General features: G+C 43.5%; 1 protein-coding gene across 1 annotated transcript in view; it reads right to left on the bottom strand.

Moving 5' to 3' along the window:
* The window catches only part of LOC105205403 (titin), a 41,210-nt gene extending 22,033 nt beyond the window's left edge, over window positions 1–19,177 (bottom strand). The window contains exon 1 of the mRNA XM_011174768.3: window positions 18,780–19,177. The gene's annotated coding sequence lies outside the window, so the exon portion shown is untranslated. The remainder of the gene's footprint in view (window positions 1–18,779) is intronic.
* Between the last annotated feature and the right edge of the window lie 8,674 nt (window positions 19,178–27,851).

Genomic DNA, 27,851 nt, shown 5'->3' with positions numbered 1-27,851 from the left:
TCGTAATAGTCATCAGAGCCCCCTCTGGTTTCTCGGCGGGAGCACTCTGAATCGATGCTGCGGCACTATCAGAATAATTTACGAGAAACTTGAAAAACAGCAACGAGAACGAACAAGGAAGCGAGACGAAGAGAGGCGTGCTCGATTTTACTTTCACGCTCACGAGAAATTACGTTGGAAGGAAGCTCAGAGCTGCAAGTAATACTACTACTTAAGAACGAGAACGAGTAGTGCGTTAAACGCAAAGTAAGGCGAACGCCTCCGCTCTAATTAATGCACTAATTAATGCGTCATGATTATCCCGCGAATGATTAACGCGCGAGCGTATTACTTCCCGACTCGTTCACGCTGAGGTAACCATCACGCCGAGTAATAACAGCAACGATCACTATCGAGCTCCTGCAACCGCAACGGGATCCTTTTTCACATGCGCGGTGCGGTTTCTAGCCGGCGATGGCGGAGGATTCATTGAATTGTGGATAGCAGCAAATTAATTGTTATTAGCGATCGCGTTGTACGTTGCCAGCCCGGCTGGTGCCAGCCCGACCACGGCTGGTCACGAGGTCAGGTCAGGTTCAGAGGCTAGTCCGCCTTGTCCGCGCTTAGGAACAAGATGGTAACGATAACGAGCGATGGCGGAGGGTGGGAGACGTTGCTTGCCGAGATAACAGCCGGTCGTGCGATAATTGCGGCAACATAGGAGTTTGGCTTAGAGAGGAGGGTATAGAGGTGCAGCTAAACTAAGGTGCACCCACGGCACGGGTCCGACACAGAGGCCGGGGTGCAGGCTGGTGGCAGAGGTTCCGTTACAGCCCGGAGGCTGCGTTCGTTCACCATTACCGTGGAACGCGGAATATGATTACCTTCACCTGGGAACGAACTCCTTATATACAACCGACCGGCAAAGGAGACCGTGGGCGAAGTTCGCGTCGTGGATACCGTGTCCCGGTTTTACTCGCCGTTCGCGTTCGCTAATCAGATTGGAGCTAGTCGGATCGACCGACTTTCAGCGGAGGAGATGTATCACCGCCACGCCGCCGCTTAGAATTGACTCGGCGGCTTAAATCTGCATACAGAGCGATTGAACGTGATATTTTGGCGCTTGTCGTCATCGGCACGTGCAGCTAATTTCATCGCATTGCACATTATGCTAATTCGCACAGTTCGATAACCGGTGTGCGTGCGTGCGTGCGTGCGTGCGCGAGAGCGTACGTACACATGTGCGTGCGTGCAAAGCGAGCGAGCGTTCGTGAGCGTAGTTTAAGGAGCGAGGAATTGATTACGCAACAGCGCGACGCGAACATATCAATTTATAGGGACGTAACGAAGTACACATTTCTCGCAAAGGAGCTATTTAATCTCGTGGATCTCCCTTACGCCCCGTTGAAAATTCTGAAATTGATTTGTATAACTGCAACATTGTTTTATTTACGACGTCCGCGCGAGTAATGACGCGGGTAACAATTTATGACAACAAATGCCCGGCGACTGAAAGCGCGTACTTCCGGCAAGGTGGTACTTGGTACGTGTTGGTATCGTACGAGTCAGGGAATGAATAACGGACCTGTCCGCCTCTCGTAAAAGGGATATCCGATGCTCGAGCCGCCGACGTGCTGCTTCATCTTCTTTGAGGACTACGCGAGTTTCGACGACTAAAAACCCGATAATTGACAGCGCGAGTAGTGGTCCATCCCGAGCGCTTTATTGGCATAACAGTATGTCGGTCTGGTGTGCATCAATAATGCCTCCACCGTGTCCTTGAGAGAGCTACAGAACAGAGTATATATCACCGTGCCTACGCATTGAAAAAATATTTGTCGGAAAATTAAAATATTTAGTACGATAAGTTCCAATACGTTCAACTAAATATTAATTTGGTTTAGTTAAATAATTAAAAAAGTTTAACGATTAACATAAATAAATTATACCTTTCTTTCGTGCAACTAAATAATTGTTAAATCAACAAAATGTTTAGTTAAACATATCGGACTATGTGTTGTGAAATATTTTGACTTTTCAACAAACTTTTTTCTTCCGAGTATATAATTTGAAAACTTCAAATTAATATAAAGAATCTATATATTTGATGTTTTAAAATTTAGTTTTTAAATCGGAATAACAAAAAATTAGGTCATTAATTTTTATTTGCGTTAGAGTTATGTGGGAAAGAAACAAGCGATTTTCTGGATGACATAGTTTGACTAATGCGAAAGTCAGACAGCTATCGATAAAATCGGCATACCAAGAAAACGAGGAATCTTTGAACAAGTATAAAATTACATAGCCGTACGTACAAAGAATATTGTGAGAGACACGATCTCTACTTTGTTACCGGTACTGTACGATGATCTCTGGTCTTTAGCGGGACATGGTGCAACAGTCGTAATTTTAGTTCCGTTAATAGGAAGGCACTTTGAATCCCCGGCGCGGAGGAAGTTGGAGTAAGAATCGCGCAGGACGAATTCACGTATCTGATACGGCAAATCTCGGCAAACTAACAGAGAAGAGAACGCACATTTACAAACGTAGTGCACGTTTTTAGTTTATGGCTGCAAATAGGATCGAATGGATCGCGAGATCAAAGAGGCGAGTCCGTAGCGTATGAAACGCGTCAATTACGCCCTGCAGATTGCAGAATGAACGATGAAACGAACGATTCATGACTCTCTTTCACCATTAGAGATATTCTCCAACCTCGGTTCGGTTTGTTTCGGAAAATTCTCACAGTTAATTACGACAATTAGCAAGAAAATGCCTACAGCGTATTCTTTCCCTTTTCTCTCTTTCTCTTTCTTTGTGTCTCGCCTGTTTCGCATACCGCGATACATATGGTTGCACACCGAGTTTGGCGCTCGAGGAAACCCTCGCGGTCCCTGAAGAGGTGACTTCCGCGTGCCAGGTAAACTGAACAGTCTCGCCGTTGCAGCCGGCCGGCGGCAGGACAGGTTGATGGCGAGGACCTTGTTACGCGATCATCAGCGGGTAATCTCTCGAGCTTGAAACTGACCGTTGCTATTTGGAGAAGTCCTCGAGACGCGAGAGATCACGACACGAGAACTCTGGCGACCCACGTCACTCCATCCTGTCTGAATTTCACTTGTATGCGTTATAAGACGCGTCGCACGCGTTTCCACATAAGCTGCGAGGTCGCGTGTTCTTTGCCGATTACACGGTGGTCATCGTTGAAATTCGCAGCGAGGTTTGCGCGGAGCGGTCATTATCGCAGGAATGCTCGGCGTGAGGTTGTTCGGAGCGCGCAGAACACCGAATGCCCGTGATCGTGTTTGGAGTTTCTCCGAGGCGATTATATTGCGAGTTAAGGGACTATCGGGTATTCATTACGCTTAATGACCTCTCCCAGGCGCGCGCGGCTCGGCTCGGCTCAGCTCAGCTCGGCTCGGCGCGAGTGCTTTTGGGCACGAACGACGGTACGTGAGGCGATGAGGAGAGAGGGCACTCTCGGAACAACGGGGTTCGATTACTCAGGGCCCCGACGTTCACACGAGGGTGCTCTCGAGCAACAGGTCAGCAACACGTACACGGCCTCTATTTATAAATCTACCTGAGCTAGAATTACGCGCTGCGCAGGATAAGCCACCAGCAGGACTCCTCGTGTTTCCCCGCGGTCCCCGACAGCGAGAAAATCCTCGCCCTAGACCCGTTCGTATTGTACTAGGGCGATTCGCATTTTACCTCATGGTAATCTCAAACAATTTCACGCACGCCGAGTGGTTTTGCACGATGCTAGACGTCGGTCCGAAATCTCAGATAAAAGAAGAGAATTGACCAATCACATTAATTAATTAAACGACTTGATCGAATGCGATTGGTCAATTCTCACTTTGTCCGAGATCTAGGACTAATTTCTAGCATCGTAGACATAAGACTTTAAAGCCATTCTACGTATGCCGTAACACGCATCAGTCTCTTTTTATTGTCTGTCGCGACAAACGTTTTATGTTTAGCGACTTATGTAGATTATATAAATGATTGTAGACTTTACTCCGCTGGTGTCCGCAAATATGAAAAGGCATCCAATCTGCTTCCTGCCACGATATTTTCAATTTGTAATAAATCTTCTTAAGTAAATTTATTTGCCACCTCTCATGGGACGTCTGCTGATTTAATTTCAAATTTGAGCAAAATCATTTCAAAGTTGAGAAAAATGCTTAAAAACGTTCGAGCTAATAAACTATCTTCAAAAGAATCAAGAATCGAAATGAAAAATCACGGTACTATGGAAAGTTTGTAAAAAAAGTTAAATGCTTTTTGTGGTGCCAAAATAACCAACTAGAAATAACTTTTCAATACATAGACTAATCGATTTTTATGTAACAAATTCGTTCATATATATATATATATACATATATATATATATGTATATTCCATTTTTTGATGCCAGTCGTTCAACTGTGCTATGAGAAACTCGAGAGGACCCATTGTGGTGCAAAGCATAGATACACCTATCATTCGCTGGTCGCGATTGAAACGTCCCCTCGATCGATCGATCGGTCATTCCATCAATTGCTGGTTCGCTCGGCAGCACGTAATAACGCGCATTATCGCGAGATACGCCTCTTCATCGATATCGTAATACCTCATAAAAAGACGCATCTTCCTCGCCTACAACCTCACGAGATACGTATCTTCCTCGTTTCTTTTTTTCTGCTTCCTCTCTTCATTCCCGTCAAACGCACGGCTAATAAGCGTACATACATTTGACGATCGAAAAGATTCTACGATTATACTTTTCAAGGCACTCGCATTAATAAAATAATTTATGCTAATATTGGCATAGACAAGATTTTCAAATTAGATAGTATTTTTATACTCGTATTCCTTACAGTAAATAATAATATTAACTGTTTTTTTTTTTCATCAGCATTAGTCTTGACGTTTAACAGAATTTTATTGTAAATCGTAAGATTAGTATAAGATCGAGACATCTCGCTTAATCGTAACTCCGTTAATAAAGTTGCTGATCTTGGTAAAGTACGTTAAATATATGCAATCGAGCCGCGACGCTCGCAGAGACGCGAGCTCTAAACATGCTCTCTTTCAAATATCTCTCTCAGAATATTGCATAGTTTTATATTTGCTCACCAACGTAAGATACGTCTCTCGCCACTACGCAATTAACTAGATATTAATACCGCGCGCATAAGTCGGCTGCAAGTTACTTGCAATTCTTTACGTTCGTCTAGGCTCTGTATGCCTGCGTATATCTCCGACATATATCGGAGAAGAAAAAAAAACTAATGAAGGTGTAATCTCATCTTCCTCGTTCACCCGTCATGCTTCCGAGCTTCTTAGCTGATACGAAACCGACGTACTTACACGGTTCGTTCTTCGTTTTCCCCTTCATTCTGAAAAAAATTCACGCGAGGCTAAGCAACTTCCGTTTCATCTCTTATTTAATTTTCCCTTTCCGCGGTATTTAATCCCTCATCCATTTCAGAACTTCTCGTTTTCATTTTATGGCTGAGATATCAAATTGACTTTTAACGTTACTTTTCACTTTTTTTTTAAGCATTAATGATATGAAAAATAATATTAAATTTATAAAAGTTAACATCTTATCTTCTTCTCAACTATTGACAAATGATTTTACGACGATGCTGCTTCCTTTTCCATGGCGATAGTCTTTTCCTGTTCGTCGCGCCATTTACTTACGAACGGGCCCTTTGAGAGCAAACCCATGGAGGAAGCGGCAAGTTTCCAGCGAGAAATGCCACGCTCGTGTAAACACGAAGAAGGCCTCGGGAATGCAACGACTTCTTCACGGATAATCTGTAAGTGGCTGTTTTGTCCGGCACGTAGCCGGACCCATTCTAACGCATTTTCGTTACACGTGTATCTCTGCTAAATATTCTTTTCGCAAAAATAGTTATGTATTTAAAATGTTATCGAGATAATCTTGAATTTTATTTTTATTTCAAAAGTGCAATGACAATTGAAATTCTATAAAAAAAATACCATAATAAAACGCATTTAGAAACATAAATTATTAGTCTCATACTTTCGTTTCAGCGAAGCAATCATGTCGATTAGAAGTATATGTTACCCATGAATTACCGTATAAGAAGTCTACGCGAGATTGAGAGTTGATATGCGTGGTAAATTATTATCGCGGAGAATAATCGTTAATCGAAGATCACGGCGAGCGAAATGGTGTCGCCGTCACATTTATTGGCAGGAAGATCGTCACGAGTAATCACAAAGTTTAGGGCGCGCTCAATCGCGCCAGTTCGCATCAGGCCGCGTAATAACAGGAAGACATGCTACGATCACGGTAATTAAAACACGGCACGTTATAATCTTCAGCCCATTAAAGCCCATCAATTACGCACACCCTTCCCCCAACAAGCAGCATCCCGTGCTCGTCTGCGAGGCGCATAATTCAGGATGATGCTCTCGCGATAATGGCCGTTGGGCTGAACCAATGAGTTGATAGATTCTTGGAAAGGCACGCGATTTAATGGACCAGACGAAAATTCCAACGCGAATGAATTTCGATTAGAATTTTTTTGCATCCTCGAATACCGGCCAGCTTAATCGCATTGCGTTGCGATGATTCTTTTGCACACCCTCGATCGTGGGCAAAATTTCAACGAGTACGCATTACAGCATCGCGTCGATGAATATGTAACGCGCCATCATAATTACGGCGGAACAATATCTTCGATCTGAGATTCTGTACGTTCAGCAACGGTACTCACTTAATTATCATAGGAACATAATCGTGGTCGTTTAATCAAACGTACGAGTATATGTAACATCGCCAACAGAGCACTAGACTTCCTAACAATAACCCTGCGGGCGGAATGAAATACGATTAATCCCACGTATTCTATTTTACGCTCATTGTATCGAATGGCGTCCCAATAACAACAAACGAATGATATATTACGCGGTAAATGCCGCTGAGGAATCTCTCTTAAAGTCGAACGAAGAAACAATGCTCCGGATCCAGCTTAGATATCAAATGAAGGAGTGGTAGCTCCATAAAGCGCATTAGTTTAACATGTGCACGTACATTTTGAGCTTCGAGCTAAGGCACGAAAAAGCAAACTGGTATCCTTTCTCATCTTCATTCTTATTCCTCTCGAGAAAAATCGAACGTGCCCGGGCGCTTCGCGAATAAAGGGAGCGCAATTTCGCGCGAGACGTTGCGTGTCGGCTATCTTTCCGTTCTGTTAATCGTTCGCCGATTTCCTTTCAGAGATGACGGGGATCATCCCCGAGCCTAATCGAACGCTGCACGGATTAACTGCTGGTTAATGCTTGATTATTCCTGCGCCGGCTGTCGATGCAGAGGAATCTTTCTCTTCCTTCCTCCGTTGTTCGCGTTTTCGCTAAGAGCCGGTTCGTCCGCTATCCACCGCCGCCGCCGCCGCCGCGATATTATTGGTTGGCGTAGACTAACTACAATCTCAAGGAGCGGCGGAAATCGCCCGTTATGAGGAGCACCGGTGATTAATTATTATGCAAACTAGCGGTACCGACATTCCCCGTCCTTTGGCGTATCCAGGCGGGAGATGCCGACGCCGCGGCTGCTCGGTATTCCAACGCACGATGAAGGTGCTCTCTACGCGCGCGAGCTTTCATCGCCAGATCGCCCAACTCGCTATACCATCAATTCATCGCGTGACGCCTCTCTGTGGTTAGGTGCATCATTTCGCACCTATCAAATGAGAAGCTCTGCCGCGGGGTCCAGTCGACGGGATCGCGAATCGCTCCAAATAACGTGGCGTGGCATAATAGTATGATAATTGTCTCTCGAGCAAAAATGAGACAAATTAGGTATATGTAAATAGGATCGTCGGTGGCATCCCATCGCTATCGAAGGAATTCGCCGTCGTCATTCATTTAGATTAGATGACGCGTACGGAATATGCGAATATATGTACTCCGAAAGAAAGAATTCACTTTATAAGTGCTCTACTATTTTATGATATTTTTATAAATACATGTGTACGTAAAATAATTTTTTTCCGGATGTTACTTTAATCGCGACGTTACGTAATGCGTGCACTCTGCGGAACGACAAGCTCGCACGGTCGTTCATTCTCATTCAACATTCATCGAATATGCATAGCTTTCGAATGTCGATTGTTCCGAGCACGGAGTGGATTATCTTATAGCACTCTCGGGACTATCTTAACATCTCCTCGAATCTCAGCAAAATATAGTGGGAGAGAGCGAAACGGAAAAAGTACCGAGGAACATGAAGCGCGAATGACCGCGGGTAAGTAATCGCAAATATTTGCCGACACGCTCGCGCCGTGGGATCGAATGCGGAAATTGTCGGTCGCGTACGTATACCTCTGATTTATGTGGCAAGTAATTGCCAAATATAATGAGCCGACGTGACATAAACATGTCTTTTCTGTACGGTGCGATAATTATCAGCAGATGTCGATAACGTCGCGATGCGAAGCATACGGGCTCCATGGAGCGCGTCCCATAATTCTCAAGAAAATAGTAAAAGCCGCCCGCGAGCCGGACGCGCCTATGGTTATTACCGTGATAATTTTCCAGACGAGCAAATTCACGGGCTCCCGCATAGCCAATCGTATATAGCGTATCGGCTTATCCGATATATTTTTCGAGTATTCGTAATTAATATTCTCAGGCACAGAGAGATGTGGAAATCTGGTTACATTTCGTATGGAATCCGCTGTCGTTATAAGTGCGGCCAGCTTTTAAGATAATACCTCTCTTATCCCGCTACCTCCCTTAAACACAGCCTATCCCGGCATGCTGGTTACGCCCAGCAGAAGCGCAGAATCTCATGCAAATACGTCGCGCTGTGCATCGCGTGTATATAAGGGTCCTGAAGTAATTACAATAATAATAGCTGTCATAACAGCGTGTCTGGCCGCGACGAACGCGAACGAGACGGACGACGCGACGCGACGCGACGGCGAGCGAGTCGTCGCGCCGCGCCGCGTCGCGTCGAGCCGCGCGTGGGAGCAGGAGTCTTTCCTTCGTCCTCGATGTGCCTGTGTACACATCGGGAAACTCTCCAAGTTGGTGTTCATCGCTGACGCAAAGGCGTTCATCGCTGTTTGCCTTACGTTTACACGGAATCTCTGAAACACAGCCGAGTTTGCTTTGGGCGCGGCGTGGCGTGGCGCGGCGCGGCAGCGCGGAGTGTGTCGTGTACCGTATGAACCGGAAAAGCAGAGTCCTTTAACAAGTCGGGGGGTGCCATGCCACTTAGCGGGGAATCGACGTTGGGCAAACACCAATGTGCCATGGGAAAGTCTTTCGGATTTCAGCCGCACAGTGGAAGTGTATTCAGCGCCGACAAACGTCTTCCTTCCTTCCTTCCTTCCTCCATCCTTTTTCATTGCAGATTGCGGGGATTTGATAAAGCGCGCCTGCTCAGCAAGAAATTTACGAGAACATTATAATTATGGATTTGTCGAATACTATTACGGCAAATGATTCGGAAAATCCCCACGAAGGGTGACCTCGCCGCGCAGATTTCCGCGTTATGCCGAGGTGAAGGAACCATAATGACGGGACAGCGCGAGGGCAGAAGGCGCGTTTGAAGAAACGGTGATTCCGTTCCCCCTGCCAGGAGGAGACACGCGCATCTGTGCCTACCTGAGCTTTACCGAAGTAACACGCTCGATGGCCTTAGCGAGTCACGATAGTGATTTCTTATACGAGATTTCCAGATCGACCAACACGACGTCCCGACTAGGAAACTAGTACAAGGAAGTGCAGGACGATTCTTAACTTCTAGGAAGCGCTTACGTGTGTGTGTTTGTGTGTGTGTGTGTGTGTGTGTGTGTGTGTGTGTGTGTGTGTGTGTGTGTGTGTGTGTGTGTGTGTGTGTGTGTGTGTGTGTGTGTGTGTGTGTGTGTGTGTGTGTGTGTGTGTGTGTGTGTGTGTGTGTGTGTGTGTGTGTGTGTGTGTGTGTGTGTGTGTGTGTGTGTGTGTGTGTGTGTGTGTGTGTGTGTGTGTGTGTGTGTGCGCGCGCGATAGTCCGAAGAACGTGTCGCGACTTTTATTAACTTTTCTAAAATGCGAATCTCTGATTACATAACGGAAGATTTAATTACTTTTCAAGATATCATTTCGCACCATTCTTTTATACTTCGATCGTTTATGTCATTATATTATTCTCTTTTTCTGCTCCCCTTTAATATAAATAAGATTTATTTTACTATCGCAAATGCAGCAAATAAGATTTTACAATGACAGTAAGAACAAGTGACATAATCAACATTCGCAAGAGCAAGCAATTTTCCTTTCATTATAAAAACGAAAATAATTAAGCATCAGCTTGACGAGAAGTTTCTCGTGAATCGAGCTTTCGTGTTCAAAGATACAAGCACGTATGCAACCTCAAGTGTTGAAGGATCGATGAAGTAAAAGAGCGTGACGACCATGCACGGCTCGTGCTCAAGGGGCATACAACGGAACGTCATGGTGACCTATGCCCAGGTGCAGGGGAACACCTTCGCTTCTCTCTGTATAAATAAATAGTGCAGTAGAGAGGCTGCCAATGCACCCGGCTACACGCCAGTAAAGATCACCTTGTCCGGGGGACAAGGCGCACGGGAAATAATGTAACGAACCGGATGCGAGGCCACGCGGACCACGAGGAGCAACTACCCAGCGCCAGTTGCCGCAGTGGAGTTGTCTTACTCGGTGTAGACGCGAGATACTATCTCCGCCGACTTCTGGCCGCCGCGGTTGTGGGCCCATAGCTCCGAGGCGGGCTCGCGGGACGACAAATCCTGTCGACGAGGCTCGTACGCTGTCAGCCTTGGAACGACGATAATCGCCGCAGGGGACACCCACGAAACGGCACGTTGTTAAGTTACAGGCGCAAAGTAGCACGGATGCTTCGTGACAGACTGTTTTATCTCGGTCAGTCCTTGTCCCACTGATGCTACCGTGCTGACTTGGCTACTCAATATGCTAATAACGAAGAAAATTAAATCCATATCACGTTCTCATAAAAATAATCGAAAGTATGCTCGATGTCTATCATTGCTGAAGATATATCCCGGATGATTTAACGATCATTGTGGAGGATTCGTATCCTTATGACGATTGCGCCGATATCGCAGAAGATCGGACAATCTAATGTTACGAGCTCGAGCAATCGCTAGGTATATGCCTCAATGAGCCTCAATTATGACGAGGGATCATTGCTGCGATATGTACCTACGGTTACCAAGTGCGTGCCTGCAATTGAAAACAGACCAATTACAGTGATATAGCAGCGTTTGAATCAGCGCGATGAGGTTCGGCATCTCGGAGTCGAGTCTCGCGTCGCCCTCCACGACGACGATCCATCGAGACCCGGAAGTCTCTCTCTCTCTCTCTCTCTCTCGCAAACCTTTCTACTTCAATATCCTTCCGAGCCACGGAAACCCCATCGAGTGCCAGCCGGCATTGCGCGCTCTGCGGCCGTCAGCTGGACTCGGTCTACTCGGGGAAAGGCTAGAAAATGTAGCGAAACGAAACGAAATAGAAGAAAACAAATGGGATAGAGAGAATGAGTGAACAGGTCGATGGACATGCGGCGTAGCGCGCGGCGAAGGACAAGGAAACGAGAGAAGAAGGCGAGCTGCTATTCTTCATACGTTCGAGATAGAACGATCGAGGAGGAGCCGCAGTCTGTTACTATCTTATTACAAGACTCCGTAAATGGTCTTCATCAAGGTAAGATCGTGTTCCACTAGGCCGGCGTTTCCTCCCGTTGCTCCCTCTCCTTTCCTCCTCGCCCTTCTCTTTCCTTGCCCCCTTTTCCTCGTCCTTTTTTTCTTCTTTTCTCTTTCCTCTCCGCTCTTTCTTCGTCATCCGCCGCGGCGCGGCGGGGAGGAAAGAGTCGGCGAAACCGTGGAGGCTCCTCTCGCCAATGAGAGGCAGAATGAGAAGGTGAGATTCTTCGACGTTATTAATCTCGGAATGGCCATCACGCGCAACAACGGTCGTGGCTTCGTCGCGTACCAGAATAGATAAATCGAGGGTACCAGCGCCACAAGTTTCAGAGTTCGTTCTTCACGATCGAGCGACTTTCGCCTATATACCGCGAACGATTAACGATTCTGCTCGTTAGGCGACAGTTCCCTTTTCCGCGGGAACGAGCAATCGCTCAAGAAGGTTAAAAGTAAGGGGTTGTAGCAAAGGCCCTTCAAAGCCCTTGAAGGCCCTTTCCCTTCGTCGAAGACAAATGATTCCGATAAGCTTCAAACGCAAGAACGTCGCAAATATCTTCGTCAAAGGTCACGAGAACTATCAGCAGTGGTAATCGACAGTAAGGAGAAATTTATTCAAATGATATTATTAAGTTAAATAATCGGTTCTTTGACAAATTCGGAATTGCCCTTCCCTTACGAAAATATTATTGTTCGTCTCTCCCATCTCTTTAATTAAACCACGGATAATACTCTTTTATCTGTACCTATTCCTCTGAAACTTAATGAAAGAAACTTGACGAGTTTCTCATTTTCAATCTGTAAATGGTGAGTTGTTACCGAAGAAAATAGAACGTGACCGAACATTACATCATTTTCGATTAGCTCGCTCTCCGGGATATCTATCTCGGTTGCCTCGCAAGGGATAATCGTGCGAATATTCTGACAACAATCGTAGGAAGTTGTGAGTAAGCGAGGACCACGAGTGTTTAGAAGTGACAGCGCTTCGCGGGGATTTCCCGTGCGTCACAGTCACGCTCTACTTTTTCAGGTTAAATTTGTACTTTTTTTTCCTCCTTTTCGTGTATTTCTTCAGGGTGCTCGCGCGTATCGAACGTCGCGCGATAACGCGATCGCCTTGCCACACGGCGAATTAGCTGGCTAATTACAAACCGTACGACGCTAACGAAGAACAGTGAGCAGCGAGGGCACACAGTGGCTGAGCGCCTGGATGGATAATTTACCGTTACCGTACAAGAAACCGATTACCAATGGAGATTAATTCTCGATATCGGGCAGACGTTAACCCACCTCTAGCAAGTACAGTCGTGAGAGAGTAATCGTGCGCGATATGAGCGGACACACCGGCGGCAACCTGCTAGCAGGCTAACACGACGATCCACATAGTATATCGGCCCATATCTCGGTTATGTAGTATTCGTTAGTATGCTCGGTAGCAATATACCTGCGCTGTCTATCCACGCTGTCGTCCCGTCCATAATTTATCGCCACTAGGTCGACGCGGATGTTACGAATTATTTGGTGGAAAAGTCATCGGCGATTCGCGTGCACTCGTATTCGCGACCTGTTCCTGTCCCTGTTTGCATGCTGATTCACGAAGAGAAAGGATAGGCCGAGGAAGAAGGAACGGAGAGGCGTGTGTCGCGAAGAAGAGAGACGCAGACAGGTCACCGACCAGTTACCGGTGACAATTCCGACGGTCGACCTGTCGACGCACCGGCCGACAGGTACTCCTACATTATTAGCGGAACTAGGTCAACGGTGCAGGTATGCTAAATAATAAAAAAAAAAACCTAAAACCTGCAATGCAAATTAGATTACTTTACACTGAGAAAAAAACGTTTTGTTAATTCAACAAATGACCAGTGTCTGTAAAAAGTTTTATTTGTGAATATACGTATAGTGATAGCAAATGTATCGGTACCGAAAACGAATACGATTTATTACTTTTGAATTATTATCTAAGATAATATAATACATAAACGGCGCGATAGCTTCATTTGTTAGCCAAACGAATTACATTTGTTGTTACTGACATTACAAGTTATAATAGCAGTACATTTGATATCCACAACAAATATACTGGAACAAATGTGCTTTGTATCGTAAACAGTGTACTGTTTGTTACAGTGACAAATGATGAGAGATGATTCGCAATAGTAACGGATCGATTCGCTTTCTTATCAAATCATTACATAACAAATCATTTTTGTTCTAATAACAAACTCATTTCTCTCATTATTTATTTTGGTTTATCCCAAAATAAAGAAATGTTCAAAATGTTTCAAATTGTCGACCGCGTCTAATCGAGTTTGACTGTACGTAATTTTTGGAGCGATACGACTCTTCACTTAATATGGCATTTACGTCCACCTATCTTGTACTTACTTCGTTCAAAAACAATACGTTATAATGTGTGGTAGAATTTAATACTCTAATTCTTTAGATTGTATTTCGGTTAATCAGTACATGCATATAGATACATATTATGGTTTTATGTAATATCTTTAAATTATATATTTAATATATTCCCAATTAGAATCTAAATTATTCTTTTTCCTATAATGGATTTTTCCACAATTAGCATATTGTAGAATAATTTTATGTAATAAAACCGATAAACAAAAAAAAATAAAAGCTTAAAATTTTCCATTACAACACTTTTTCTCATATTTTCTTTCATACATTTTATTGCAACATAATCTCGCATTATGTTTCATAATTTAATATTAATTACGTATTATTTAACTTTATCATAATCCCAGGAGAATCGTGAAACGTGGTATTAAGTGGACTGGGAAATCAGACCACGCCTGTATGCCGATTAGCGTTCTGAAAACCGTTCGTGAGGTCGTGCACTATACGTGGGACGAGTCCCAAGGTGGCGTGGGGACGATTCGTGCGCGCATTGAAATTCCCTCCGATCTCACCGAGACCGAGTAGCCGATTTTTATCGGGTACACGGCTGGTTACCGGACAGAAGTCATAAACAGCATTGGATATCGAAGTACGATCGAACACGTGCGGAATAAAAAATATACTCGATCGAACAGACAAATTCGCGATGCTTCGATCGGACGAGAGAGAAACCATTCGGACGTGCTACTTTTGGCGTGCGAAATAAAAAGGAAAAATACGTTCGATAAACGTCGAGAAGAATGAACGAGTGTTTCGCGTAATAATATTTAATGGCGTTCGCGAACGTACTAGAAGCAGAAATTTCTGTCGCGTTTGTGATACCGCGACAGCCGATAGAGCACGGCTCTCGTACGTGATGCTCGAAATTCTTGCGTGTCTGGAGCGGTGTCACACCTCGTTGCGCGGATAACAGAAAGCCGATAATTTATTATCCATATTTCACGACTGAAAGTCCAACTCGATTTATCGATCGGAAATACACACGGAATGCATTTTACGATACGAAATTTCCAAATGATATTTTCGCACGTTCCTATTTCGTCTCGTCTGCAGCGCGCGGGTCAACGTCCCAGGACTTGGATCGATTTCCCAAAGTATCGCTAAAACCATCCGACATCTACGGTATTGTCCTACGTGACCGAAGAATTGATGCGTTCGATTGAATCCGCGAGCTCATTTCACGCGCTAGAGGAGCGAGCCTATAGATGTACTCGGTATTTTTATACACGTTGTTTGTAACGCGCTGTTCTTTTATAACCGGAGGCCGACGGCCGTCGAAGCGTCTCCCGCTATTGTTCTTTTTTTTTATCCGCAACACTGTTTATCGGAAAGATTATCGGCTCAATACGCTCGTCGATCGATCGCTTTGAGAGTCACGTGAAGCGTCCGTCGTCATTCAAAGTCCGGCGGCGGCGACGATCCGACACGCGCCTCGTCCTTTTGAAACTTATTGTAGCGTGTGCTCATGACGAATACATTGCTTCGACACACACCGTTCGCCTCTCTCTCGTTTTTACCGTTTCGTGAATATCCGTGCGATTCGAGCGCTCGGTCAAGCGATGCTCTAAAACGGATCTGAATGAAGACATGTACGACACATTTCACGAAGCATTTAATATCGTAAGAACTTTAAGATTTTTGATGTAATAGTTTGCTTTATCCTTTTCTATTAATCTGACGAAAAAATCGTTGATTTATTCCACAAACTTCGATTTTACAAATTATTATTTATACTTCGTAAAACATGATTTTTTTATAATCAAATATAATGTAGATAAAAAAACGAAAAAAATTAATTTAAAAGAAAAATTTATCGAATGAAAATAACACTCATCAGAATAAAGCAATCAAGTGTTAGTTATAAAAATGGAAATAAAAAAAAATTTATAATATACAGAAAAAATCTGCACCAGAGCAAAATCTTAGTCAACGCATTGGGAATGTGGATAACAGTACTGTTGCAGAAAGAAAACGGCGAATGTCCTATCAAGAAGTTGTGCGAGCACAGCAGGTTGGGTTGATCTCAAAATAATCATTCAGCGACTTAAGGACGCTCTCACAGTCTACCTGTGGACCAACAAACTTTGGACTCTCTCTCTCTCTCTCTCTCTCTCTCTCTCTCTCTCTTTCCGGTTATTGCCCTTCCTAGATCGCGTGTCTGCCGAGACACGATTCTTATTTACACTCCATTACCACGTTTCATTTTCGTCGTTCTACCTAACAAGCGCGCGAGCATCGTTGTGGACACAGGTTGATCTTGCTAATTAACGTTCAATAATGAGTACTTTGTTAGCGTATTCCCGGTATTTTTCTTTACGCACAGATTCTGCGGAAACTCATTTTTCTTACAAGAAAAATTCGCTTGGACGCGTTAGAACTCCGCACAACTTCTTAATCTTTAATCAATTAAGTCAACAGTTTAATGACTGAATTTCAAATAAAAATGATCGAAGGTCGAATGATCACCTAATAGGATAGAAAAAGCTTATTACGAACTTCATACGCTAGCTTATAAATAATACAATGTGTATTTTTAAATTATATAACGATTAATCATGATGTTAAGAAAAGAAGAGCGAAGGAAGAAAATAAAACCGTGAGAGAAACGTTTCTTTTAACGTTGAGCGTTAATACGGTAGCGACGCGAACGTGTAAGCCTCCTAACTAGTATTGTGCATTAAAACGCAACATCGCACTTGACTGCGAAGATCGCAGCGTTATTACGGTCGATATGCAGAGTTAACTGTTCATCGGAAACCTCGCGTTTCCGTTGAAAGGCGATTTAATATATCACGCCCGTTGATCGTTACGCGATAGGCGAGCTATCGGACGCACGTCGACCGTGACGGATTTGCCGACCGTTCGTTTTTGCGTGGAACAAGATTGCTTCGCGAACGACGTGATCGCAACGCGCGCCGTCAGGAAAATAGCAACAATCGACCGCGAACGTAACAGCAGCAGCGGTTGCACGTGCTCGAGCGCGAGCGCGAGGCGCCGCGTCATGCAGAATTTCCGATCGTTGTCGTCGCCGTAATCGTCATCGTCGTCGCCGCCATGGTTTCCATGAGATTGAGAGGAGAATTCGATCCACCGCAAGAATGTCCCGTTTATTCACACACGTTTCTCTCTTTCTCTCTGTCTCTCCGTCATCATCGGAAAGAACGTCGGAGCAGTTTGCTCCGACGGATACAAAGAGAGAAGGGAGGTTGTCGTAGATTCCACTAGTTTGCATTTTTCGTGTCTGTTACGGTCGCCTTCTCGCACGGGACTATTATTCCGATCCCCAGTATTTCTGTGACTCATTATGTAGGACCGCGCGGCCTATTTTAAATTCTCTCCGACAAGTTGTCGTTTAGAAAAATCGATATACTTTCGGTTCTTAATCTCGCGTAGAAGCACTGCGAGGGCTTCGATGGCGTTTCGAAAAAATTTTTTTTCAAGATCTTTACGTCGATTTTCTAAGTTTTACCAGAATAATTTGCAATTAATCCCGCGTGAATACAAATTGAGTGCAAAATGTAATTTATTTTGATTATATCGCATGTAACGTCCGAGATTGTAAGTTTGTTGCTCTCCTCATACCGTTTCGCCGACTACTTTATAAACTTCCGGATATCGCGAATACCTAAGGTGTTCCTGCGTGTTCTCCAGATTGGAAGGAAGGCCTCCTTGGTATTCACGCATTGGCGATGTTTGGCTCGGTATTCAAACATTGTTTCTTAATTGTACGAAGTGTTCGTGCACGTCCGACTATCCTTTACTGGCTGCAAGTCGACACGCATACTTATTGTACGCCGCCTTGAATTATTTAGACAATACGGACCGGCTCTTTTTGGCTCAACTCTCGGTCCATTTTCACGCGAATTGTGAGAGAAGAAATTATCCTTGTGATCGTTCTCTCACCCTTAATCTTTCCTTATTCATTTAAGATACGCGGCGATCAATTTATATGAATTACTAATTGGTCGATCGTTTCTTATTGATTATACGTTAACGAAACAACCGTAATTATGTATTTAAAAGAAAATTAATTAACATTTTGTGATCCATGTTTACAACAAAATCAATGAAAATATTTGGTAAAAAGTAAAAAAAAAACATTTTTTATAAATATCTAAAGATTCGCTGTCAAAAATAAGTGACCTCTTTTTTAATCATCGTAAAAACTTATATACATATTTTCTAAGACAAATCAATCATGCATGATAAACGAATTCTTATCACCGGCAACACAAAGCGCAGAAAGATTTCCTCATGCAACAGAGTTACTTCACTCTTACTCCTTCTCGCAAAACAGAATATCCGAATTTTCGTGTCAATTTGTAAATCTCTCCTTTCGCATGGGATTCACTTGAGAATCGAGACATTCTCTTGGTGGTGTGGTGTCACATCTCATCACAGTTCATAAAATTCATGGCGATGAGACGACGTCAACGACGACAACGACGAGAACGACAACGACGACGACGACGACGACGACGACGCGACGACGACAACGATCGCGACGATATCATGTCGTTATTGCGACCCGTCACAGCAGTGTGCAACCGAATCACTGATCTTGATCACTTGGTGTTATTGAAGGAGGCGCGACCAACCCGCATCATCACTTATCCACCCTCAGCGGCCGGCCGAGATGAAGACCGGCACTAAGTACTCTTCACGATCACTTACCTATCCAGCACGGTCGTCGACGGCGGACGACCCTGACGGCTCGATGCGGCGACGTGATCCCCTCTCGATGCACGGTCGATTTAGTTAGTTACTTTGCACCGTGTCGGACGCGAATCTACCGTAGATTTACGTCAAACTACGTGTTTGCTCCGGAGCCGCGATGCGACGAGCGTTTTTGAAAGGGAGCCCGGGCTCTTCTCTCGCACCCTCGACAAGCGTGTGCGAGCGTAAGAGCTTACTCTCGCTTCTCTCTCACCCCTCTCTCTCTCTCTCTCTCTCTCTCGCTCGCTCGTTCGTTCGTTCTCTCGTCCTCTCTTTCTCTCTCGCTCTCTTTAGCTGGTCCCTCAAAATCACCGCAACACCACACCGAACAGAAGTGAACTACTCGTGCGCCGCCGGTTCACGGTACCTTAAATACCTTGGCAGCCGCGCCGCCGCCGCCGCCACCGCCGCCGCCGCCACCGCCGCCGCCGCCGCCGCCGCCACAGCGCAGCGCAGCGCACCACCGCCACCACCGCCGCCGCCGTGCGCGTCGTGCGGCCCCCTACCTTAAACTCGCCCCACGCCGCGCGAGCGGATTGGCGGGGGAGCAACGCGAGGAGATGTGTACCCGCAGGCTACACACCGGAGAGAGCATCCTCTCTTTTTCTTCCATTCTCGCTCCCTCTCGCGCACACTTCCTCTCCTACTCTATTTCGTTTCCTCTCTCTCTCTCTTTCTCTCTCTTCCTCTCTCACGTTACCACTTGCTCGCGCCAGCCTCTTCCTCCCCTCTTTCCACACGCTTCTCATCTTTCTCTTTTTCGTCCTCCCTCTTCCCCTTTTTCTCAGCGTTCGACCACCAACGGCATATTCGCAGGACTAACGCGTGTAATGTCCCGGGTATCGGCGCAGGATCGAAGGATATCCCTTTTGTCCGGCGTTTTCTCTTCAGAGGCATTCTCGCTGTTCGACTTGCGAATGGATGCGCGCGAATTGTCCTGGACGTATTAGGTGTCATTGGCGAACGAACCGTGAATCGCGGAGAGGAGCAGGACGACGAGGAGCACCGCGGTCGGTCGCCGCGCCGCAGGAGCGGCGATGCGCAAGCGCGAGTGCGCATAAACGCAGAAACGGCGAATTGCGCCCGTCGCGAATACGCGCATTCGCGCTACGCGCGTCGATGCGAGTGTATCTGCTGTGCGGTCTCTCGCTCGCGACGCTCGCACATCCTCCAAGCTTTCGGAAGTTGAGAGATATCGACGCGAAAGGGAAATGGTAGGAAAGAAATCGGAGAATGTAAAGTATCAATTTTTGAAATTATTAAGCTCCTCCCAAAATAAATCGTCATGGACATTTTCCACATATATTTGAGTTGATTACATTTAACCTTTCTTCGTTAACGCGATCCCAATTGTTACCTACTATGTGAAAAGCACGATATAGAGTTACGTTCATTACGTTTGTCCGACGTAATCCGAATTCGACGTAAACCTTGGTCAATGCCATCAGAAATTCAATCCGCTGACTCACTACCAATCCTTTACATCGATCAACACGCGCGACGGTAAACTTGCACAGCTGGACCAAAAATCGCTTCTCCAGCCGTTCCGAGAAAAAATCTTACGGTGAAATCTTCACCGAATCTCTACCTCCATTCATTCCTGACGTGAGGCAAAACGCGCTTCTTTTTATCGATTTTTATTTTATATGCGATACCTCCTGTGTGTTACGGTGAAGTAACGTTATTTCTTCGTGAATCGTTCCTCCGACTCTTTTTTCCCCCGTGTCATCGTTAATCGATGAAGGTTGATAAAATCCACAGAAACGCAGCCGTTTCGCAGACGTTCTGCGAAAGGATGATTCTAAAGATGATCTCATCAAGAATGTAATTAGAAAGAACGTATATGTAAAGCAATTCGTTACACGCGTTTATCTAATTGCAAATCGATGGTCCATTTATAAGATTTATAGATTATAAGACTGATACGCATGTTCACATAATTAATATGCAAAGTTAGCCTAACGGTACAAGATGTCTTATGACGTTTTATTTTTCTCTTCGAAGAACCTCGAAAAATGATTCATCGATCCGGCGTAGCGACCTTTGGTTTATTTCGTACATAATTCATCCGATTATATCTTCCGTCCTTGTAAGACATTCACATCATATTCTTCCTCAAAACCTACAAAAATTTTCCCATACAAAAGTTCAGACCGGATGATCGTTAATTGTTGGGTGCTCGGCGATAAACCTTGACGATGTCCAGGAAGTTAACCGACATTGTCCCTTCTCTCAGCTGCTATTCGTACGTACGTTCGTACACAGTGCATCGTCCATATTTACGACGGAGAGAAGTTCATCGGATAGACGAGGGTAGCCGTAAAGCACCGGTCAGCGGAGCCCGATGCGCGATGTACTCGCGCGAGATATCCGAGACGATGTATCCACCTCGGTTCGACTCACCTTGGTTCACCTTGGCTCATCGAACGCTAAGGGAGGGGAATTCGGTTCAGCGAACCGCGCGCACGACGAACCTGGTACTCGCTAACCATCGAGATCTTTCTCTCGCAAGATCGGTGCCATTGACACTGACATAATAACTCACTGCGACCGCGTTTGTCGGAGTCACGACGTACGAATGAAATTGCCGCCGATGGTGTAATGCCTCTTGCATAAGCGTCGGAGAGAGCGGAGATCGAGCAGTGTACCAGGGAAGAGAGAAAGTGATAGAGAAAGAGAGAGAAAGAGTGAGCGGACGGGCACAGAGCAGGGTGACGAGAGGGGAGAAAGTGAAATGAGAAAGAGAGAAAGACACTGTCGAGCACAGGCAGTGAACTTGACCTGGATCTCAGTCAGGGAGAAAGAATGATCGTGGGCTTCTGTAGAAAGGAGAAAGGAGGCGGAGAAAGAGCGAGACCGAGGAAATTACTTTCGATTTCGAGCTCTCGGGGATCGGTTACACTTTCACCCTCGTCCATCGCCGCACAGGGAGATCATTAAATTTCTTCCCCCGCCCTTTCGATACGCTCGCGACATGTTAATAATCACCAAGTCTTAGCTCCAAATCGTGATGACCCGCGACAGTTAGGACTTTGGGAAAGATTCGCGATTGGTGGAAATACGCAAAATTTTTCACTGACATCCATGTCACCACTTTTCTATAATAATATGTATCAATTGTCACGGTAATTTTAAAAATTTCAATAACATAACGTTGATTCGCTCGCCAAAAGCATCGTCTGATGACGGTTTAGACCATTCGGATGCAGGTATCGCGGTTGTTGTGCGCTTGACATGAAAGTACCATGAACGGGGGTCGTAAAATTCGAGTTCGATCGAGTCGTCTATACGTAAATGATGAAACGAACTTGTCGTGAACATTGATGGCAGACATCGACTTCACTGTCATTAAAATTACGACAAGACAAACCACTAATTCATGTAGGAATTAAATATCTAATTAGACCAAAAGGGATGCCGCTTTTGCTATTGCACAGCTAATACATCGCATTCTTACGCAACGCGTAGGCTGCACTTAGCGTAAGGTCGAAAATTCAGGCTGATGCAACGTAATGGTATACAACGGTTTCCACTGACTACGTATTCGGAATTCATATTGAAATGCATGTATCTTGGAACTCACTAATAATTTTATAATACTCATATATATATTATACATTATTTTCGTAACATTAATTTTTAAGTAATAAAGTAGAAATAAGAGGCCAAAAACGAGAAATTAAATAATTTTAATTAAGAAATAATAAACTTTATTCTAATATCACAAATTAGGAATTTTAACTTGTGATATTAGAATAAATATTTTTTCCGTTTTTTTTATTCTCTTCTTTTATCATGAAATAACAAAATAAATTCGAGTGAGAAAATATATATAGATACATATATTAGATACTGAACTTTCTCAACAAAAGAATACGAAATATTACACGTATGGGTGCAAAAAAAATAATATAAATTTACAAACCGACACAGAATTTTTGCAGTATTTCTACGCTTTACTAAATAAATTTTTTAACAATTCAATATTTTATATTTTTAAACCACGATCCATTGTAACGTTTGTGTATTATGTACATACATCAGCTTACTTATTTTCATTTTTATTGGCCGTTTACTTTTATATCATTATACTTTTATAATGGTTAAATAAGTTTAAAAAAATATTAAATGTGTGTACACTTGACTTTTGAACCATGTCTTTGTCATGTGATGAATGTGAATTTTATTCATATTTGCTCTGGCGAAATTATATTGTACAAAGTTTTAATTGCACGTTGTTCTGGACCCATTGGGCGAGTTATTCTCTTCAATTAACTTGTACATATTTATTTAATGATAATTAAGTCATATCGCAATTTATTATAGTGAAATAACAGATTTCATGATGACGACCAGTTTCACTTGATTTACTAACCATGTGATAACGGTACAATTTTCTTGAAATGTAAGAGAGAAAGAATGTTTAATCATTAAATTATTAAAAAATAATAAACTTATAATAATAAAATAAGAAACAAAGAAAGAAATATATTGACTTGATTCTTACAATGTTCAGCGACAATGGAATGATTGGGCGATCAAATGTCATTCCGATGTTCTGGTTTTTAATAAACGTATAGAGCGTATAGAGCGTAATAACCCTTCGGTGTATATTCTGCGTCATGCATTTTTTACAATTTATATAGATATACGGAACAGGTTAAACATCGTGTAGAACGGCTTAGTTTAGAGAGATTCTCATAATACTTTCGATAGTTTGCCTTTATTTTCCGAAAGACAGCGATTGAATAAAAATTAGGTGTTATTCGAAGCTGGATCTTTGGCACGGAGAGTAGATCCATAACTTTCTGAGTCATAATCACAACTATTTAAATCCCTAGTAATATCTTTAAACTCATCAGAAATCGTTAGAACATAAAGCATCATGAGCTATGATAAATTAATTTTATTTTCTTTTGAAGAGTTAGCACTTTCTTTTCATTCCTGAATTTTATTATAAACCATTTCAGGCGAGATTTTCAAATACAAATTCGATTGGGTAATCGTTGTTGAGTAAAATTTTGATGATGAAAATAGTATTTTAGAGCAAAATTGTTTTTAGAGCAAAATTATACTTCCATGTATAAAATATATTAAAGATTGACAGTTTGATAGGAATAAATAATTTATCTCAGTCGATCCGTATATTCCACAGAGAAAGCCATCAGTCGCTCGCCGAGACGCGTGTCTCTCGATATTACTCTCGGAACGGGCAACAAGTCGACGAACGGCCTTGCGACATTTGCCGTGCGGCGAACTTGTGCGACTCCGCTCTCGCCGGACGTTACGTATCGATACCGCGATTCAGCGGCGAGATGTCGGCGCGGTCCCGTTCCCGATGGGATTACAGAGTGACTCTCACGGACAGATAGGTCAGATATTACAACCGTAGTCAACGTAGCCCTCGACTCGCGTTGACCGCGCGCGCACTCTCTTTCTTCTCCTTGTACTGACCGAGGTTCTCTGAGGAGTCTCTTCCTGGCGAGAGGCACCGTTGTTGTCGGCGCGGCAAATCTGCGTTGCTATCTGCGATTTAACTGCAACGCCCGTCTCGTAAATAAACGTGCGGCCGGTACCGCACATCGTCGCTCCGGTAAATGGAGATATTATGCGGACCTCCCGGCCGGCTGGATACTGGAGCGAGAAAAAGCGACCGGTGGACCGGCCGGCTGGGCGGAGCGAGGGGAAAAACGGAACGTTCGGCCGCGGTTTTCCAGTAAAGTCGCCGCCGTCGCGTGTAAACCTGGCGAAATATTTGCCGGACTCTTCACGGGAGCGTACGTGTGCAGGCGGAAGCGCGAACATCGACGTGCACACGTGCGCGTGCGAGACGGGGCGCGGGTGTCCCCGGCTGGCTTCGCGAGCAGTATCCTCCGATAGACTATAAACATCAGAATTTATGCATAAGCGTACCGTGAAACTTCTTCACGCCCTGCAACATACGCGCGCTCGAACGAGATCCCGAAGTGGACAGCGACTCCGATACCGCTTTGCGATTCACCTCGTTTGAAACGCATAATAAGCGATCAGCGCGAGAGATCAGCCCGACAATGTCGATCGAAAGTGTCACAAAGTGACGTGAGCCGCTATTCCAAATTAAAAGAAAATGCGAGTGCTGAATAATATATTTCTCTTGAGTCTTTATTAATAATAATATTTCTTTTGTTGTCATTCATATCTATTCAAGTTCAAACTTTATGCATAATTATATTATACGTATTGTGCCAATGACTTGAGAAAAATGTTGGATTATACAAGCATTATTTTATTAAATTCTAATATTATTTGAAATTGATAATTGATCATTTAAAAAGAACAGACAAATTTTTAATGCAACTCTGTCGGATGACTTCTTTAGGAACAAGAGAAGTCGAAAACACACCAATGATTATTGGCATTTATTTTACATTACTTCAAACGTTTACACGCACACGTTTATATTAGAAAGATAGCGACATCCGTTTTGCGATCGTGACAGGTTTTCGAGGTGCATGTAAAATATGACGGAAGAGCTTTCTTCCTGGACCCGTCGACATCGCGACGCAGAGCACGCTGCCAACGTTGATATAACGCGAAAAACGGTCACGTGTCCCCACAGCGCACGTGCTATCGCGAATACGTATTTCAAATTCTGAGTAAGAATAAACGTCTCGTGTTCGAGACGCCTGCATTATCATCGATTTCGTGGCTCGCCTTACAATTTTTCACTCGTGTCTAGCAAACGTGAGCCGATCCTATTTCCGCAATGTTGGAGATCCGAATATCAGTGTCAATTACGGAAAGATAAAAATAAATTTCAATACACGGAATACATTTTGCGGAATCGCGTCAAATTTATCTAATACCTGAGCACTCGAGACCGTACAGATTTCTCAAATATTGCATTGGTGAACGTACAACGGAAACGTCATTCCGAATCGTTCTGCCTTGTACTCGTTGTTCAGTACATATTACATTCACGTCGAGGGAAATGCAGATAAGGGATTTGTCAGATATTGTAGAAATTATTCGGATGTGTTATGTGTCGGAAATGTACGTCGGATATATTGTCAATATAGAAAATTTATAACGTGCACTCATTTATAAGCTGAAAAGTAAAACGAGAGAAAGTCTTGATTAAAATTCTTTTTTAATCATTGGTAAATTTCTTCTTCCTCGTGTTATTAAAACAAAATTATATGGCGGAATCATAACGGATGCTTTATTAGGCAGCGTATCATGATCTTGCAGAGCGCATTTCCACGAAAGAGGGTAAATTCTGCGAGATAGTTCTCGCAGGGGATGTAGGAAATCAATAGCGTTGCTAGGGCTGGTCGGAGAGCACGGGACGATGATGCTTTTAAAGCATCCAGGGAGCTCCGACGACGCGGAGTACATTCTCAATGCACGCGCTTGCAAATTATTCCTCTCTCAAATCTTCTTTTCAGAGAATAAATTTTTTTTCGCGAAGGGGAGGGGAAGGGAAGACAATGATAATGGAGTTGAAGTTTATCGAATCTTACCCGCGCTGTAATACGTCCGGTGTCTGTTCGACGTTTCTCGTAAATGGACCAATAAATATTAATGCCGGCTGTACGAAGAGTGAAAGTACTTTGTTAATAACTGAATATTTAATTTAGGAGAAAATTGATCGGGATTTGTCTTCAATTTTAGACAGCTAAGTTAAAGGTAATGTTATATAAAAGGGAATTTTCTTAAATTTTACTTTTGAAATTTTTGGCTGTGTTTGCTTATTAAATTAAAAAAAACTTGAAAAAAAGACGTAAATATATATTTAAATAAAATTCTTAATATAACTAATAGTAATTGGCAATTAAAAATCAAATATAAAAACGTCGATATTTTTTGCCCTCCTCTTCAGATCTTCCTTAGCAAAATATAAAAAAAAAGATTTTTTTTACAAAACGTTCAAACATTTTATTGAATAAAAGGAGAATTCTTTAGTCCTATGATTGATGTATTTGTTTTGCGCATTATGAACCGCGCTTGTCTCTCATTAGCCTTTGTACTCACTTTGATTTTTTTTATATTTTTGTTGACAAAGATCTAAAGAGAATCGAAATATGTAGCTGAGATCGAAAGATTGAAAATTAGAAATTTTAAAACATCACCATTATTATTTGATTCTCAATTTCCAATTACTATGAGTTAGGTATATTTGAAATTTTAGAGAATCGATCAATTATTGTTGTTAAAATTCTTAATATAATTACAAAAATATTACTTTTCCTCATGTTTCGATTTCTACGATAAATTTCTACAAACCTTTTTATTAATTTTTACCAAATATTTTCTGTGTTTTTATTAGCTTCATTAACGAAAAAATTCCATCTTCTTTGCTGCCTTTCCTGATTTCATTATTCCAGATATTCCATTTCTCGCGTGTCATTGGTCAAAACATCGCGGTCACGATATGAAAAACGACTTTAATCTCAAACCGAGTTACGGATTTAGGGGTGACTCGTGTCATATGTGGGAAGGTAGATGACAGGAAGCGGAAGCCAGGTCGTCGAATATCCATTTATTACAATTTTCCTCTTTTTTTTGTTATTTTCATGATATTTCTGCCACGTTGAGAGATAACTCTCTCCCTTTCATCCTCTCTCTCTCTCTCTCTCTCTCTCTCTCTCTCTCTCTCTCTCCTCTTCCTCTCCCTCCATTGCTTATCAAACAACGTAAAAACCATTTGGCGAAATATTCCGAGGATTCATCGAGGATCGCAGGCTTGCAAAACAATTTAATGGCACGTCAGAAAACTGTTTGCGCGAGAAATCAAATATCAATTACTAGTGATTGGATTACTAGTGATTGGAGTGAGGGACGACATAATCCGAGGCTTTCCGAATAGTTTCTATTTAGCTCGCAGCTGTCTCATCGGATCCCATTGATTTCGACTGATACCGGCAGGTTGGATTACAATGGGTGACACCAGGCACACATGCGTGGGCGCATATGCGCTCTCAGAGAAGAATGACATCACATTGCATTCGAAATCCCGCATGAGAGAGTAAATCCTCGCCATATCAAGCG

Source organism: Solenopsis invicta, chromosome 7 (assembly GCF_016802725.1).
Source record: "Solenopsis invicta isolate M01_SB chromosome 7, UNIL_Sinv_3.0, whole genome shotgun sequence".
NCBI lineage: Eukaryota > Metazoa > Arthropoda > Insecta > Hymenoptera > Formicidae > Solenopsis > Solenopsis invicta.
Note: the sequence above shows the minus strand (reverse complement) of the source record. Positions and strands in the feature narration are given on the sequence as shown.